The 19,702-nt window shown below is 39.9% G+C and overlaps 1 long non-coding RNA gene across 5 annotated transcripts in view; it reads right to left on the bottom strand.

Moving 5' to 3' along the window:
* Positions 1-19,702, bottom strand: part of LOC136103445 (uncharacterized) — a 38,352-nt gene that overhangs the window by 4,436 nt on the left and 14,214 nt on the right. Inside the window, exons 2-5 of one of the 5 annotated variants that reach the window (XR_011739919.1) lie at positions 5,833-5,976; positions 3,569-4,898; positions 2,299-2,402; positions 622-778 (exon numbers count right to left, since the gene is read on the bottom strand). This is a non-coding gene — a long non-coding RNA (uncharacterized lncRNA). Of the gene's footprint in view, positions 1-621; positions 2,403-3,568; positions 4,899-5,832; positions 5,977-19,702 lie in introns of all 5 variants that reach the window. The other 4 variants (XR_011739918.1, XR_011739922.1, XR_011739921.1 and 1 more) reach the window with 4 other exon arrangements.

Raw genomic sequence — 19,702 nt, 5'->3', positions numbered from 1 at the left:
TCTTCATGGACCAGGAAACTTGGCCCCAGCCTCCCAAGTCTACAGTAGCTACCAGGAGAACTATATCTTCACCAGATGACAAAATATGTTCCTCCTTTCATCACAAAATTCTCACTGATGGCTCCCAAGTCTATGGATGACAAAAATGCAGTAGTCTCCAAGGGAAATATGATAGATTTTTTGGTGTCTACACCCCCATGCATGGTGATTTCTTGTGGTCAGAGGACAAGCTGCTGTTGTGATCTGCCTATTACTCCTTCACTATGCTTTTGCATTCCCACCTTCTCCAACCCAACAAGTCACAGTGCTGCCAGGTTTATCCAATTTGAGCCTTTCTGTGCAAATTTGCAGGGAGCTTGCACTTAAGACTAACAAAGAAAATGAAAAACAAACAAACAAACAAACAAAACCAACAGATACAAAGCAGTAATAAATATAATAAAACTATCAACACCTGAATGACCTCTTGTCCCCGTTCTGTGCCTCAGTACCTCCTTGTGGTGACCCCCCAGCATCATCCCAACCTTCTGCAGCCCTTCTCCAGCCACGCCTGGGCTCCAGTCTCAGGAGCCAACTTTTATCCAGTTTAAAGCTCTTTCACATGGTCCGAACCACTTTTACCTTTTCTCCAAGGACATCCATGGAAGCCTCTGTATGGGGGTTTCCTGTGAGTGTCTATGTGGTCAAAGGGCAATTAGGCTTTTCCACGGTCACCAGCTCCGGTCTTGCAATTTAGAGCTTGAATTGGCTCAATCCTTGACACGCAGCATCTGCTTCTCTTCACATGCACACACAAAGCCTCACTATATTAATAAAGTATTTTCCCACTCTTCACCTGATTAGTCTGTGCGTATGTGCCTTGGAGTCTATTTTATATGTACTATCTATGTGCACATACGTATGTACGTGCATAAGTGCTCTTCGTGTGTGCAAATGCACCTTCCCCTGATTATATACAAACAGATGTTTATATATAGAATGCATATTATAAATTTAAATTGATACAGGAACATAAATCTGAATAAATCACAGCTAAGCTGCAGCTTAAAATAAACATTCTGGAAAAAATAAGCAAATAAACGTGGTGGTTTTTTTTCCTTTTTTTTGGCAGAATGTTTATTTATTTAACAACAGCGATGCAGTTGCTTACACTTTCTACAAATGTTTTATCTCTTCTTCCTCCGCACCTGTCCCTGAGTGAATAGAGCCACATCTGTCTCATCTTGGCATAACAAGTACACATCTACATCTGTGAAAGATGATTCCATTTTTGAAGGAAACACTGTCTACTTTTACACTCCTGCAGTCTGCTAGAAATTATTACACAATGGATTTTGTGTCTTGCAGGAAGGCTGCTAAATAGTGAATAGCGAGTTTGGAAATGATACAGAAAAAGTAATGCCCTACTTTAACAAATAGATATATTTATAACTCTATCTAGCTATGTTTTTCCTAAACTTTACAGATAAGATAGATTCACTGATTACTGCTATCTTCAATTTACTGTGTCTAGCATAGCAGATTCTCTCTTGAAAAGCTGAGGAAATGGGAATTGTAGGGTACAGGGATAGTAATGGGATGTAGATGCTTCCACCCACAGCTGCCGAGTCAAAGCCTAGAATGAAGTTGGTAGAGACTGAAAAAATACCTGATTGTTGTTTAGCAGCATATATGAAATAATAATTCCTGGCCACCCATGGTGTCACCATGGCCCGTGAGCTCTTGGCTTTGGGTCCACTGTTGACAGAGGGTTCTTGGTTGAGAGCAGCCACACGCTCTCTAGGGCTATGCTATTAATGATTTTCAGTAGCTCATTAAATAAATGACGAGGTGAGCTTTGGCCGATATAGTTAAGGGTTTAATGAGATAAAATAGCAAAATGACCAAAAGCCCCTTGCTAACTGCATCGCCAGTGATACCGAACTGATGAGCAGCAGTTGTTCTGCACTTCTTTTATGGGTTCAGCTATCAAAGCTGAAGTAAAAATAAAGGAAAGGTGAAGTGTCCTGAAGCTCCTCTTTCACTATCATGTTTTCGTCACCATTGCTCCATTAATAGCTCTTGTGTTAATGTTATGGAAGCTGTAGAAGCAGCACAGGAGGGAGATTCACCCAGGTGAGGATACTCAGCTTCTCACCTGGAGGGATCAGCCCAGGGAGAGCGTTAACCCAGCACACCTGTGGGTGTATTTTCAATCTCTATTGGCAGAAATTTCACAGAAAAATGAGGCCTGGCCAAGAAATGGAAACTTAATCTGTGGAAAAAAAAAAACCTGTTGGTAGTAAAATTTCTACTCACCACTTTCCATTGATTCTTGGCCTGTTTTTAATCCTTTACCAGCCTGGAGATCTGTGTAAATGATGAGAAGTCTTCCTTGCTTCTCATCACTGAGAGCTTCCAAACTTGGGAAAAAAAAAAAAGTAAATACAAAAGAGACAGCATTGCTTTCAAAGGTGAATGTCATTTCTCAGACTTTGTGGCTTTTCCTTCGCTAAGTTGCAGGGCAGAGTGAGAGCAAGGCATTTATTCCTCTGTGATTTCAAAACAGTCCAAAGCATGTTAAAATCAAAAAGAAATCAATTAGTGTTCATGAATCTGATTTCAGAATTGGATTATTTTACGAGGGAAAAGAATCCAAATCAGAATACATTATCAATTATAATTAATGCAGTGCTTTAAAACATATGTGAACATTTAATGAAAAATCATTCTGGTCGCTGTATCATTCTAAGATTCTTTGCCTTGTAGAAAACGTTGGTTCTTAACACTCCTTAAGGCAAGTATGGAGGAGACAGCACAATCTGTACTCAGCTGGGCAGTTTTTCCATATGGGATATTGAAGTATTGATACCCAGGTTTCAGAGGCCATGATGCCAACCCTCTTTCCTCTTTTTTTTTTTTTCAGCATTTCATGTGCTATCTTTAGGCTTACTCAAAATTAACTGCTTGATTTACCCATCCTTCCTGGGAATCTATGATTCATATCTTCCCTTTCCCCCCCTCTCTTCTGCCAGACCTTTCCAACTCCCAACTGCTGTTCTATCTTCTATATTAAGCACCCCAGGCTCTGATGTACTTGACAATGCCCCTGTACTTTAAACACACACACAACCATATTAGTGATCTGAGATTTTTCTACAATGTGACACACATACACCAACTTCAAATTCCAGACCTTTCATAATCATAATAAATATCTAACATTTAATTTTTTTCTGGTTTGTCTATATTATTTTTTTTAAAGGAATTAAAAAAAAAAATCATCGACAGTTATATAATGTGTATTATTTACTTAATAGCTGTTCTGGTCTATTGGGTAAATATATAGCCAGGCAGTTTTTAAAAACACGTATTACGTACCCAAGAGACCAGAGAGACTCTGAAGGAGCTGTTCCAGTCTATTGGATAAATATGTATTTAGGCAATTTTTCAAAATATGTTAAAACTCCTTCAGTGCCATTCTGGTCAATTGGTTAAATATGTATTTAGGCTTCTTTTTTAAATGCCTTTTATGTAGCCGATAGACTGAAGAAACTGTAACTGCTGAATACGTTTTCATAATCTTTACCTTTGGGTATCGCTTATAGTTTCTTCCTATATTTCAGCTCTGTCCCCTGCTGTTGCATCTATCGCATCGCCAAGGAAGAGATACGTGTGTCACAAACATCGTCACTGAGAGCAGTGACACAAGTGAGGGCTTATACAAATAGTTTTCTATGCGAACAACGTTATGAATTACATTAGTCCTTCTGATCGTCATCTTCGCTCACTGAAAGTGATGCTCTACATACATTTTCCCTGTGCTTGGCTCGCTGTCAGTGGACTGACATACTTTGCATTGTGCTGTACTGGTAAGACTGATGGATATTTTTAAACCAGCCACATTTTTCAATATTCAGAGGCACAAAATGGCATTCTGAAGCCCTGCTGTCAGTTCTGGGGTTGTTTATATGAGTGAAGTTTAGCACATGCTTGAAAGTATGAGCTAGATCAGGGCTCAACCAACAGCACTTATATCACTTTAAATCTAAATACATCATTTTCTTTTACATATATATACAGGCCTCCAAAATCTTTTTAGGTGTTCAAGGTGATAGGAAAATCAAATCTGATGGCTGAGCTCTAACACAAGTTTCTGAAAATCATAATGTAAAGTAGCTGTGACAGATGTTAGCATGCTGGGGTTTGTACAACTTCTGCTGTATTTCAGCTCGAGATATATATTTACATCTAGTTCTTTCTGAGTGAGCTCTGGTGAGAATTTCATACAGTGGTAGAAGCAAGGGCTGGGTTTAACACAGTGGCTCAAGGAAGGTGGATGAGGAAACTTGTTCATATTAATCCACAGTTTTCAAGACAATTATATGTGTCCAACGGTTCCCTCTTTGCCTTCCCTCCCTCTATGGATCAGGTACCTCCACTGAACTACTGTTGTAAATTAATCCAAATTTTATTGTTGTATAAACAGGACTAAACAAATATCTCCTCCTTTGATCTCCACTGCATGAACTGACATTCTAAATTCCTTCTCAGTTTATTCCTTAATGATAAATTAACTCCCCGGATAGAATCGATCCTGTTCAGCCTGCCACAGTCTGTTCATCCCCACAGTATCTTCATTTGCCTGTGCTGATAATTATTTCACAAAAGAAAGGTCTTTACCTGCCTATTTCAGGTGGGTCCTCAGCTTTCCTTGCAGTCTCAGTTGCTATTGCTGGGGGGGTGGCTGGTTCTGATCCACGACTGAGCAAATCTGCTGTTTGAAAACCGATTACTCACCCATCCAAGTGTCAGAGAGCTGGTTCTACCTTGATAGTTTTCCCTTCTGCAAAAATTTTGAGATAGGTCACTACAATCCTTAATAATTTTCATTTTCCTTGACTCACACTCTTTTTTATCTGTGGAGATGGAAAAGACAAAGAGGCCAAAATGAGCATGGAAAAAATGAGGGTTACACAGGTACGCTCACATCAAGGACAGGTAAAAGTACTTGTGGAGATGGAAATAAAAATTCGGTGGGCTATACATAGTTTAAACAGGCACATGCTAAGCTAGAAATATTCCTGTTGAAGTCAGTGAGGACTCTTCCATTTAAGCAAAGTGTAAACCTTTACAGATTGGAGTAAAATGATGTCACCATTTCAAATAAATCAACTACTTCGTTTTGCATTACTACAAGTATAATACAAACTTAAGCCAGAGGATTTTTTTAAAGACAAACAAATGTGGAAAAATATTGATAAGAATTCTGACAAGGAATATTAAAAAATGAAAATGTTGATAAGAATTTTGGATAAATTTGATGAGTTATTGCCAAAATAAGTAACTTTATTATCCAAATTATTAGACCAGCTGTAATGCTAGTATAAAAATAACAGTGCATTTCAAGTGATGCTATGTCACTCACATAATTTCATAAACAATGATCAAATCCCATCAGAATAAGAAACATCTTGTCTGTCAAATATTACGAGATGCTTTCCAGATCCACCAGTATACCCAGGCCTTTCCATTAATCAGCACTACGTAGGCTTTTGTTTTCTCTTTTTAAATCATTGAGCTGGATGCCGGGAGATGCTCTCGACAGGAACTGTTGCTGTGTAACATATTCAAGCCTGAAATGTGATTTCTATTTTTATAATACAAGGATCCCTGCTGACTTAGGGGAGTGCTGGTAGGTGCCGTGTCCAGATCCGGATGTTGAGCTTATTCTGTACAAAGGGTAAAATTCCATTTTTATTAATATTCCAGTTTGTTTGGGTTGGCAGAGGCCAAGGAGAGATATATATATACACATATATATATATGTATTTATCTTTTTCACCAACTTACTTCATCAGTTATTGGGGAGGTTTTCCTTTTCAAAGGATACTCACACGTCGCCAGGCAAATACAGGTAGTGTAACCGGAGTTTCTAAAACAGCTCTGCCAAACTGCCTCACTTCTGCCTGTTTAACCATATTTCAGGGTCCTCTCCTAGATGAAAAATGAACTTGTCAATATTTGTACCAAAAACATTATTGTGCCAAAGTGCTTTAGCGGATTAAATAGCATTTAAAAAAGGAAAAAAAAAAATTAAACTCTTGTATGTATATTTTTTTATATATATATATATATATATATATATATTTACAATACACAAAGTTATATATAAAGGAGAAATAGTCACTGCTGCTCCAGAACCAGGAGGTTTCTCTGTTTGTATATGGCAGTAGCTGTAATAGAGAGCAGGCTCCTGGCTTAATGTACCATCAGCATAATTTGAATTGGCAATTTCAGTGATACTAAGAATATTTTTATTGTATCAAAATGTGTGACAGCCTTGTGATGAGCACAAATGGGGAATGAGATCAGACCCAGTTGCATTCGATTAAATGGAAATGTGATGTTTTCAACGGTCAAAAAACGCTGGAGACACCATCAAAGTTATCAGCGCCCTTCTCTCCACAATCTCTACTGCGATCATTATGTTCCTGTACCATTGATCTACTACAAAACCAAAAATTAATTTAAAGGAGGAAAGATCTTCAAATATTTATATCTGAATATATGTGTGGGCAAAATGCAGACTGGAAGCCAACAGCTTATTACAATAACCCAGATGAACACTAAGGCTAATTCTCAGAAGAAGGACTAATATTGAGATTTAGGCCAGATTTTGAGTCCTCCTTCCAGATCTGTGCCCACACATGTTTTTTCTTGTTCATTTTTTTCCCTGTTGCACAACTTGTTGCTTCTATCACCAGAAAAAAGTCCACGTGCAACCATTTGATTTGTGAATGTGTCCTCTGGTCAAAGCACCTGGACTCAAGAAGTGAAAAATGCCCATTGATGTGGAGGTGCATCCATCAGTGACTCCATCAGCTTAGCAGCAACTCAGCCTTTTCTAACAGGAATTTCCTTTTTTCATGAGCTACTAAGTAAACTCAATATCATAAAAATTATAAAGTAATTATTTTTTGAAGGTCTATTGAGGCTGGCTGGGCTCAGGCCACTTCTGTACTCTGTCATCCCCTGCAAGAGAAAACAAAGTTGCTACAAAATACCCGAGTCTACTAGTCCTGACATCCTGATTTTCCCCTTAAGAGCAAATATCACCATATGCAGGGTTTCCTTTGCCTTTGAAATATGAGTCTTGTTTTGTTTTGTTTTTTAAACTGCTCTGGACACCACTCACAAAGTGAAATGTATATTCTCCACTACCATCAAATTGCAGAGTTTTCATGTTATTTTCTCTGAACTTTGCAATGCAGCAGTGAAAGCAGAGAACCCACCTGATTTCGTCCCCTAAGAAAAAAATATTATCTTAGTCATGAATAAGTATGAATAAGTATGGATGAATAAGTTTGAATAAGTATGGATGTGTACACCATCAGTGCTTCTGAGAAGACCAAGAGAAGATGACTTGTCCCCTGGATATGGAGATGAGTTTTAAGTTAGGAGCAGATCCTGGTGAAAATAATGCAGATCCACCATAGCCAGTAGGAGCAATTCCAAAGGGGATTGAAAGAGGGAAAAAAAGCCCTCCTGGTGTCAGAACCTCCTCTTGCCCTCATATCTGTGAAACACATGGATGGATGGAGCTCCAGCACATATTGAGCTCGAAGCTTCTCTCTTCAGAAGCCCGGGGCTGGGGTAACAACTCAGCACCTCTCCATCAGGGAGCAGAGAAATAATCTGGATTTATTGCATGCTCTTATGCATATCTGAGAATGCAGATGTGAGTTTTTTGCAGGATTTTTCTTCTTATTATTTTAGTAAAATATTTAGAAAAGGGAGGTACTTCCTTACACATCATGCATTATACACTAATAAGAGGTAAACATAAACCCTGGGTTTTTTTTTTCATCTTACACCATATTGTTCTGAAACCAGCTTAACAAGCAATGAGAACAATGAGAATGATACCTTATGATATCAAACTTAAAAAAAAAAAAAAAGAAAACAACAAACAACTTGTAGAATTGTTAGTGAGAATCCATTTATGGGAACCAGGTGATCAAAGTCATCACGTTGATTGGCCTAAAACTAAGTGACATTGTTATAAAATACATTCAAGGTCCTTCATTTCATTTTTAGCTACAGTCTAAGCACCTGAAAAACCTATGATAGGCATATTTGTATGATCTATAAGAACTTAAGCATTTATCTCTCTAAAAGGCGAGATTCCTTGCTTGTCAGAAATTTTCTTACTGGGAAGGTTTCCAAAACCCCTCTCCTGTAGCTTCATGGAATTTTCTCAGCTCTTGTGTTTTTGCTCCTTCTCCACACCTCTTCCCCAGTACAGGGAGGCACATCTGTCTGTTTTCTGCCTTATCAAGCAGACATCTACATCTGTGAGGAAAACTCCACTTCCTTAGCAAAAAAACCTGTATCTGATTGTGGTAATAAAGCACGACTTCCTCAGTTCAAAACATACATCAGACAGGACCAATTACTTCAAATGACTCATAGCAACAGGCAAAGCAATGGTCGTCTTTTCAAAGCCTTTGAACTTCTACCGCTTCAAAGGTGTACTAAAACATGGTTATGAGGCGATTGTCTAAAATTGCCAAATTACCAGTTTCCAAGCTTTTGACGTTTGTTATTTCGAGCAACAAAACAAAGGAAAGTGGTTCATTCACTCGCTGAGAGAGAGCAAAACAAAAAGACATTTCCTAGGTGAGGAGAGCTCTTAATGTGATACATTCTTGAACGCAAAACAGAAAAATACTTACTGTTTAATCAAATAACATAATTAGATTACCAAACAATACACAATAATAATGCAAAATGCAAACAATATGATCCAAAGCTACTGAGTGAATTTAACAGGCTTTTAATCACATCCTGGAGGTCAGAGAGGCTCCAAGTGTTATTAATGGGAATCAAAGCTCTTCATTTTTAGGTCACCAAGTTGAATGTGGCCCCGGTTGGTTCTGACTGAATGTCATAACCGTCTGGGAATTACCAGCGAGGCTGACACGGGCTTGTGGTCTCAGCCAGCCCGAAGGACAGGTGTTTGCAGAATGCAGAATTAAATACACTCACAAAGTTACTGTCTGCAACTGCCAAATGAATAGTTTCAGACATACCACTTTCCACTTTTCTTATGGTGGATGGAGCATTGGTAATGCATTGTCCTTTGTGGTGGTGGCTTTCTCCTGACAAGAACCACACACATTGACCGAGAAATGCAATAAAACTTTTCTTACTCTAGCTGGTTAAGAGCCATTCTTTGGATGGACTGATCCACTCTCTGTAACTGTCATCATCACGAAACTAACTTTAAAAATATAAAGAAGAATCCTATATACTAAACACCATAAAGCATATTATTACTATCTACAGTGCCAAAGACCTTTCAGCATCCATGATGCAACTGTTTTAGTTTCAGGAATCTTCCAGTATTAAGACTACATTTAAATAAATATAGCTTTAGTTCAATAATGTACTTCTGATTGCTTCACTGTCATATTGAAACACTGAGTTTTGGTTCGTCATGATTTCTTTTATTGACTTTTTACCAGTTTTCTTAAGGATGAAGGTGACCAAGCACATATTTAAATGGTACTTAATACAACTTATGCTCCATGTCAAGTGACAGGGAAGCTCTGGCTCACTGACATTGTGGTACCACTACAAGGAGACCAGGAAACAGGAAAGCTGAATTTATCCATGCAGGTGGATACTTTTCACGAGCCCCCCCAAAAAAACAAGGGAGGGTTTCCACCCTCACGTGTTTATGTCAGAAAGTATGGTAATATATTCTCCAAACTTCTTTTGTAGAGCTCTAAATCCATGTAGATTTATGTTCAACTTCCATCACAGCACTTTCTGGCTCCACTAGGTCACGTTTATTAATGCATATCATTGAGCACTGGTCCTCAATATCAGAGGAGCCATAACATTTTGTTCAGGAGATTGTGGATCTCCTCTGAGTCCATTAGGAATAAACACTAGAGAAAAGGACTCAAACATCCCTAATTTTTTTTTCTAGAAGTCTGGGTAGGAAGGGTCTGGGCAAATACAGGTGAATAACTGCTGAATAAATTATTGTCCTTTTCATTGGACCAGACATATTTATTCATTATTTCACTTTTAATAAATAATTGGGGTTTGTTCTCAAGAGAGTTTCTTGTCACAAATCAACACTAAGACCTGAAGTTACCTCACTCAGATGTTACTGAACAGGGCAAACATGATGCGGTGCCATTCCCTAATTGGTGTAACTGTTCAAATCTGTCTTTTCATGCAAATAGTTATCTATATGGAATCAAGGAAATTAAGGTTCCGTTAATGTTTGGTAATATCTATATTAAAACTATTTTTTCTTTAAAAATCTTGCCAGAAATATGTTCACACGACTATTAAAACAGAGAAATCCAACAAAAGAGAGGTAGAGAAAATACATTTAAAAATCCCAATAGTCACAGTGGAGAGCTGTTCAGGGCTAGAAGTCACTTCTGGCTTTAGTAGGAAGAAAGCCTACAGGCACTTCTTTTTATGAGTAAGTTACATCTGTTCAGGCACTGTACTTTCCTAACACCATACTTTTGTTTTTTAGACTGAAGATCCTTCAAGTCTAGCAGCTCAGATGCTTGCATCCGTCTGCACCCTTTTGGGTAAATACCTGTCACTTTAGGCTGTATTCTTTGATTACCTCCTCCCCAGTGTGATTCCAATCACCCCACTAACACACCGCTTCTCTCCCCTAGCACATGGTCAAGTGCCACCAACCCAAGACCTTGGGCTTCACTCCAGTTAAGGAAATAACAGTTTGCGTCCAACAGTTTCTGCCTTCTCTTGCCAATAACACTCAAAGCATCTCCGAGATTGATTGATGGAGCAAAGGAACATGGTCGGTGTCTATTCAACTCGTTTCTGTGCCTGTCTCTTTGCTGGGAAGGAGTCAAACAGCAGGTACTTTTGTACAAAGACACAGTTTCAGCTTAGCCTTGTGTCAACAGAAATGCACCGATCTCTCCAGGGAAATGAATTTTAAAAAGCATATTTTCTTCAGCAGCTATTGGTCACTAATCTGGAAGGACTAAGGAAACCTAGTCTTGGCCTGTGCCAGAGGTTTTGAATTGTCACTGAAATCTAAACCAATATCAAGTAATTTCTCCCATGCACCATGCTCTGTGTCAAGGTCCAGTCTGTATTTTTCCCATTCTCCCACAGGATACCCACCCACACCCATAGAGACTTCACTGATGACACCCTAGTTACTCCTGAAACATCTTTTAATGCCGCTTTCCTAGAAAAATAAGGTATTATCACTATTCTTAAATATTGGTAGGATCTCTGAAAAAGGATCATCAGTCTGGAAAAGACAAGAAACACCAGCAGAGAGCATAAATTGCCTATTAATTTCCTTTCATCGCAGGACAGTGAATGCAGAGAACCACAGTATAACCATTTGCAGGAACTACGTATGGTCCCTACACTTTGGTACAACTCCAAATGATGTTTTCTGTCATCCACTGAGGATCTGAATTATGAGCACATCAGCATGTACATTTAAACTGAGGATGCCCAGATGGGGAAACCTTCTCACCAGCGTTACGAAATACCCATCTGCTGCATATTAATACTCTTCAAGGGATTATCGTTTCATGCTGCCTGGCTGTTGCAGTTGGAGACTGGGATGTAGGAGTGCAAACCAGTGTGGTTCTGGAGTAAGGATTAGGTTGAGGCACCATGGGACACCATCAAATCAGGGAGATTCTTTGAAAGCTCTCAGATGGCCTATTTGAGCAGAAAGAGTTTTGATAAGCAGAGTGTCGCCATACAGTATCAATTTGGTCAAATAATATGTTTATAGCACTATTATGAGATCAAGAGAAACAGTTAAGTGAAACACGACATATAACCGTTAAAGATTATCCAGTATCAAACATCAGCCAGGGACATTGAAAGGAAGAGTTGGTGCTTATAAATAAAAAATGATGTGGAAATTAAACAAACAACCCATGGAGACTATTTCAGGTTTTTTCTTTCCCCCTATTTTTTACATTAAACCACACAATAAATGTTCTTTGAGTTGGAGAGGTTTAATCTATGTGCAGAAAGGGAATTGGAGGCCGACTCAGGGTTTTTTTTCCTTTCCTTTCCTAGAGGCCTCTTTTTTATTTTCTTTCCAGGTATTGATTGTGAAAGTGATATCACACCAGAAGGTGCATTGATATGGTGTTGAGTAACAGAAAACTGCAAAGACTCCTTACAGTATAATCAAAGCTTCTGTCCAAGCCCCACACTCTGATGAAATCCAATCAATAGGGACGATTAAATGACACATACAGAGCCATCAATATTAAATACAGCCCATTTCCTGTACAAGAGCAGGGCAATGTAAAGTGGACAAGATAAAACTTGAATAGGCAGGTTATTTACAATGCCCGTACAGCATTTAAGCAGTGATGAAAGTTGGAAGCACGCATCATTTACATATTAATCAAAAAAGCAAACAAGCTTTTGAATGAACATAAAATATAGTTTGTTGGGTTTGCCATGTTTCCAAACAATAAATGGTTTTAACTTATATTTTGGAGGAGCAAATTCAGAAGGGAACTGATTCCAAACTGAAAAATCTTGAAAAATCTGCGATTTTAACAAGTCATTTGGTTCTTACAGAGCTTATTTAGAAGTCCATATCATTTCCCTTTTGCCTGTGCGGTGGAAGATAGGGTTTATGATTATTCACAGAATCACAGAATGGTTTGAGTCGAAGGGAACTTCCCAGAGTCCCCAGTGCCCCCCCTGCCATGAGCAGGGACATCTTCACCAGCTCAGGTTGCTCAGAGCCCCGTCCAGCCTGGCCTGGGATGTCTCCAAGGATGGGGCATCCACCACCTCTCTGAGCAACCTCAGAGGTTGCCCATTTCAACTTCAGTCTACGTTCTGCCTCCAGACTTGGCCAAGAGCCTTCCAGGTAGCGTTGCAATTTCCCACCACAAGCAAACGTGCAATATTTGGATAGTTTTGTTCAGAAACATGCTCAGGCACATTCACACTGAAAAGTGGGACAATCTAGCCAATAGCCAGTGCAGCAGTGCACCATGCAGGATTGGCGGCTTGGGTCCAAATGTGGGACAGTCACGTTGGGTTGGCACTGCCCTTGGCAGGACCTCGTCACTCCCAGCCCCAGGCTGGCACAGCCTCAGCTGAACGTGAACATGCACTTCTAAACTGAGGGATGCGGTGGCAGAGCAAACCCCACTTGATTTGAGTGCACCAGTTCACAGCCACTGACACCCAACCAGGTCTATTTTTATGCTGAGCAAAGAAAATGTTCGCCTTCTGGAGTGATTCCAGAGAAGGGAACAGAGCTGGTGAGGGGCTGGAGCACAAGTGTGATGGTAGCAGCTGAAGGACCTGGGGGATTCAGCTGGAGAACAGGAGCTGAGGGGAGACAGGGACACAAAGAAACGGCCACAAGTTGCACCAGGGGAGGTTGAGGTTGGATCTTGGGAACAATTTATTCCCCAAAGGGCTGTTGGGCTTTGGAACAGGCTGCCCAGGGCAGTGCTGCAGTCACCATCCCTGGAGGGAGGTTCTCAGGGACGTGGGTTAGTGCCAGGGTTGGTTTAATGGTTGGACTTGATGATCTTAAAGGCCTTTTCCAACCAAAATGATTCTGTGCTGTTCCTGACGTTACCTTCTCTGGCAGAAAACCGATCTGAGGAAGACAGAAATGCAAAGGTGACTATAGATATGAAACAAAGATCTCAGAGAAAAGAACAACTGACTTCCAACAGTCACTCCCAAAAAGGACAGTGGCTGGTCCAAGCAGAGGACAAACACGTGTGACATTTGCCATTTTCATATCTCTCAGTGGTTGTCAGGGTTACCAGAGGGTCCATCAAAGGAAGGTTTTCCTTCAGTGAATTCCCTCATGAGCCTGTCTTCAGAGATGCACTGTGGTCTCCTTGGGCTAGGGAGAGTCCATCACCCAAACCCATCGCTTGAGATCAATGTTTTTTGATAAATTCTCTCTATTTCTCTCCTGTGCCACTCAAACCGCTTTCACCAGTTCTTAGAGAGTCCTTGTGTTGCAACCACTGAAAACCACATCTAATGAGCTGGTTTCCTTCCGGCATTTTTCATCACACCATGAATTCATGACGTGCAGGTGGGCCACCAAGAGAAAATCAGAGATCTACTAGTGAAACCAAAAAACTGTTAAATGCAGAGAAATAGGTTAAAAATATGGATCTCCAGCAAAACAGGCACTGATACCACATTGCCTTTTGTTCTTGAAAGAGAAGATAAAGGATGGATGAATTCCCTACAGAGGGAAGGCAGACAAAAGCAGTGGAAGACTGGTAAGAAAGGTGCTGCTCTGCTACCTCTTCATTCCACATTCTTCGTTGCTTTTCACACATGAATCCTCATCCTATTGATTGATAAAGGCGTCTTCCTTTCTTCTTTTTTTAACACTAATTCATTCTTTTTCAACATGAAGCTTTCACAGTCCCTTTGAAGCTAATAGATAAAATTATTTATCACCAAAACCCGCACTGGTTTTAGTGGAAACCTAGTAGGACTGTTGAGAAGTTTAAAGTTAATAATATATTTATGTCCTTTGTTGCACTGGCTCATAAATATTTGGTGTCTCCAGGATGAAAACCCTTCATCTTAACACAATTTTCTGGGATTTTTTAAAAAACTCCTCAATAAAAGTTTTGCCGAGAAAGTGAGCCTGAAAAATGTTCTTGGAGGTGACGCTACTCTTTGCCAGGACACTTTCACAAATAGTGTGGGGACAGCAGGTTGTTTGCCAATGAAAAGCTACTTTCTCTTGACAAAATTGAAAATTGATGACAAAGTGATTGGGTATTTCTCAAATTGCTGTCAAATGTAATGACATTGGGTGTGTTCCAATTAGTTTTGTAGGCTTTCAAGATACAGCTCTCTCTCCTTGCCTTATGTGTAAAAAACTTTGCGTTGCGAGTCTATTCTGCTAAAAGACAGTTATAGCTGCTACAGCTCTCAAAAGTGTCCTAGGGAAGAAGACTGAGCTGACATATCTAGTCTTGATTAAACAGGCAACTTTCGCTTTGCAAAGCCTGAGCTTTCTTCTCTGGTTTGATGTGACATTATTGATGCACAGTGTAGGCTTGTAGGTCACTTTGCAGGCAAGAGAGTACGGCACAGGTTGCTGATAGGATAATGAAGTTCATTTTGATTAACCAGTAATTAATTGTACTCTTATGAGAGGTATCACAAGCCCTGGGACATACTGCGAATCCCACCACCAAGAGCAGAGGGGAGAAGAAAGACAAAAGCTACAGCAACCTCAACATCTCCCTTCTTCACGCTGATAGCTGGTAACCAAGATCTCTCTCTCTCCCTGGCTATCTAAAGTACAACCAACATAAAGCTTGGATTGGATTGATATGGAATGCTACATAAAATGTTTGCTTATAATTATTTCTAGCACCCTTTTGAAGCTTAGGGATAAAACATTTCTAATTATTCAGCAGGCCGTTGGAACTCCTAGGCCTCTGTAATAGGGATTTAGCAGAACAACAAATAACGTACAGGGATCCAGATGAAAGGAGTGAATTTGAAGGGATTATTACCATAAAAAAGCAAATGACTACTTCATGGAGTTACAACAATACAGAGAGTCAGACAGGGATAGAGAAATAATGCTAATTGATAAATACCTCGCTGTTTAAGCTTTCATTTGAGCTATGGAATAGTTGTAAAACGAGAGATACCTGTAATTTCCTTTTTTAAAAGATCACTCTGTTTGAAATACATATAGAAAGAAAAACTCTCAAATGCATCTTTTCTGCACTCCTCCCATGTTCACCACTTGCCATTGGTCATTACAGTCACAATAAGTAATTCTTAAAAAGGCATGACCAGATTTTTTTATGGCCTTGCAGCTGCAGGAGGGTTTGCACCCCAGTTCAGGATGAGAGCCTGAAAATCTTCTGACAGATCCTGTGATCTGCACATACACAAACACTACAGGCCATAGGAATCGAGGGACATTCAAAGAATGGAAATCGGATTTTCTGCTCTTTACAATATACCACCAAATTCCTATGTTATCTTGATCAGATTCAAAGCATTGCAAAATAAAAAGCAAAGCAAAGCAAAACACCATCCCTGGAGGTGTTACCGTCACTGGAAGGGTTTAAAAGGCATTTAGGCGAGGTTCTTAGGGACATGGTTTAGTGCTAGAGTTAGGTTAGGTTATGGTTGGACTCGATAGCTCTATGATTCTATAAAGCAACAAGAACAACCTCCCCCACCATGAAACACAACCTAAGTCAGTGAATCAGGATTTGTGAATGGTTTGAGGTGCCAGACCAGCTCTACTCCCTCATTTTTCCAATGAGACAGACAACCTTTAGGAACTTTGCCTTAAATAAGGATCCATAAAAGTTACAAGTGGCACTTAAAGCACAAAATACATGTTTCATATTCAATTCTGTTATAAGCAACATGACTACAACCACACTAGTCATTTCCCATACGTATAGTTTTTTGAGAATACAGAAGCTATCTTGCCTAAAGGAGGGAAGGAAATAAATCTGACTTTGTACGTACATGGAAAAAAAAAAACACTGATAGGCAACTTAGCAGCTACTCTGCAAGCTGTGTGCTTCATTATATCACAAATATTGTTTTAAAGGGCAAAGATATGCAAAACAGATGTATTGTAACTATCTCTAAAGCGGAATTTCAATATAGGACGTTCTTCAGTAGCTCAATACAGTCGGTTAGAAGCTTTCTCCCCCTCCTTAATGAAGGTAAAACGTTAGCATTATAAATTGCAGCTTAAAGAAATTATATTCAGACTTTTTTTAAAAAAAAAAAAAGAGAGAAACCCTACGCACTAGATGAGCAGGGGTGGATCGCCTTGTTGAGGGTTGTGCTGCCAAATCCTATTAAAGTAATTCACGTTTTACACATAGACATTACCATTTTCTCTGAACTATAACGTCCTTGGAGTATTACTCCGCAGAGACATCCAAAACCCACTTTAGATGGGGCACAAAGGCACAGTTTGAGATTTACCTGTGCGACTTGTCTCGCAGGTGACGAGCATTAAGGCGGAAAAATCTACACTTCTGTCAGATAAGCAGAAATTCTTAGTTTCTTAATTCACTTGGAAAGAAAGGATAATTACCTGAACTTAATTTCTGTGCCCATCTCAAATGGACTCTAGGGACAATCCTACAGATTAATGCTCTAAGAACATAAGATTCAGAAAGAGAACGTAGGGATGTATGAAATAGGATCTCTTTTAAAAACCTGGATCAGGAACTGTATCCTGAACAGAGGGGAGGGGGAATCAGAGGAAGGGGCAAATCCAGCGCAGCATTAACACCTTTTGCTGCCTCAGTAGATTCAGATTTTGACAGTAATACTGATGATTTTTAAAGGTTGACTTTTTTTTTCCTGCGTTCTGGTGGATTTGTGAGATTTCTGTGACCTGAATGCTTCAGTCCTCAGGTGATGTAAATCAGGATTGCTTCTCTGAAATACAGACGGATTCACCCCTTCCCATCCACTAAAGCTTTTCTGCTCATCTGCAGTATCATAATAATCTAGTGACGTTTATTAATTTTTCCTGTGTTTTATGCAACACTGCGTCTGCCTCTTCCCCGCCTCAAATTGTTTCGGTTTTGTTCTTTGTTGTTGTTGTTATTGCTCTGCGTCTGCTAAGTAAATCTGCAGCGTGTTACTTTAAAAACAAAAATGAAATAAAGCTCATGTTCATAGTGCCAGTCAATAACGGTACAGCTTTATAATCAATTGCTATTTGTAGCAGCAGGACGAGCAGTGGGGGCAGATCAGTGCAAATTACTGTCACCGTGTGCTGGCGTGTCATGCAACCAGCCCCGATCACGTACGACAAATGACACCACGTTCAACGGGAGCAGACGGAACTTGGTCATACCTGTACCATGGCAGAGAGGCCCACGCCGGCTCCAAACACGACCAGAATACGGTTATAAACCCCTCAGAATTGATAGGAAAGAGAAATAAATTAGTCCAGCAACGAGTTGTGCTGCTGAGATGCGAGGCTAAATGCTTCTGCTTTTGCAATGGGTTGAAGAATGGAGGATTACAAGTATCTGGGGATCTACAAAAAGGTTAGATAGCTTTTTAGTGAGCACCAGTGACGTCTCTGTTGTAGTTTAAACTGATGGTTTGTACAGGCGCCTGTAAGCCGTGGGGGTCTTCAGTTCAAAACACCTGTTATGATCAATAATACTGCCAAAATGAAATATAATAGCTCCCCACCCCCTTTCTATAGAAACAGGAGTGTTTGTTACTGCTATAGATCACAGTAATGTAATTTTTTGTCTGCGTTTCATTTGAGAAAAGAGATGCAGGCTCTGATCTCGGTGGGGGAGCGAGCTGTTATCTCAGAGCTTGGTTCTGGAAGCAGCAGGTCGAACAGGTAATTTTAAAGATTGAACTACTCAGTACTTTTTGTTTCAACACCTTTGTGTCTATGAATTAGGCAATTAATTTGGAACCCCCACGATCGTGAAGAAATGCAAATAGTGTTTATGGGGGAGAGAAAGAATTCGCTGTGGACTAAGACCACATCCTTCGGAAAACAAAGCCTTGGCTTGCAGAGCAACGTGTGCTTATGAAATTACATCTGATTACCTGGACAAGGACTTCTTATTGATTTTGGGAGGTGCTAGACAGACTGCACTGCGACTTGTAGCCCCCCGTTCAGCCTCTGAGGAGAGAGCGAAAGAGGAGAGGAAACACCATCTCCAGGACCCCCCACCAACTTCATGTCCTCCAGCCCAGGAGAAACCCATCTCCTGGCAAAAAGGGGGATTCAGCATCAAAGCCAATGCAAACACTGAGCTCACTTCTGGGACTGCTGCAAAGGATGACAATTTATTGCCCATTTTAATGATACAGTTTGCGATATGCATACTTGCCAACTGGGAACTGGAGTGAGATCAATGAGTTATTTTACGTTGGTCCCTGTATTCTGGGCCAGAATGAAACTGTTGACCTGGAGGTGAAAGCCTCTCATTTTATTTCTAGTCCCCCTGAGTCATGTAGTCACCAGAAATAACACTGAGAGCAATAAAACCCAGCAAACAAACAAAACTAAGCAAACATCAAATATTAAGGAAAAAAGGTTTTGCCAAAGAGGCTCAGCACACGTTTTGTGAAGCTGCATAATCTCTGACAGCGAAATATGGAGCATAAAAAAAACCTTCTCTCCTGGAGCTCAGGATTCTTCTCTGAAGACTAATGTTTTATAATAAATATTTTTGCGTCTGTGGAGCTTTGTGCAAAGTTGGACATGATATTTTTGGCAATATCTGAATGTCAGGAGGAATCTGAGAAAGTGTCACGTACTGTACTGGAGCCGGTCGCTCGGTGAGAGCCACGGCTGTGAATTTACACGTCACGTACGTGATGGGCTGAGCAGAGCAGATCGAGAGAAACCGGAGAATTTCCTGCATTCAGCCTCTTGCATGGGGAATCTGTCTTTGTATCTGCTTTTATCCACGAGCTGAACTACAGAGGTCTTCACCTTTCTATTGCCAATTCTCTCTAAAACAGAGAAGCGATATCCTTGTAGATTTTTAGATCCAATATTTGTCCTGTTTAGCAAGACCAGAATTACAGTTTCTTATTATTACTATTATTAATATTATGAATCATTATAATGATCACAATGGACTTTTTGCTACCCTTGTAGAGTGTAGTTTCC

This window comes from Patagioenas fasciata, chromosome 7 (assembly GCF_037038585.1).
Source record: "Patagioenas fasciata isolate bPatFas1 chromosome 7, bPatFas1.hap1, whole genome shotgun sequence".
In the NCBI taxonomy this organism is placed as follows: Eukaryota; Metazoa; Chordata; class Aves; order Columbiformes; family Columbidae; genus Patagioenas; species Patagioenas fasciata.
This window is presented reverse-complemented; position numbering and strand designations above follow the sequence as displayed.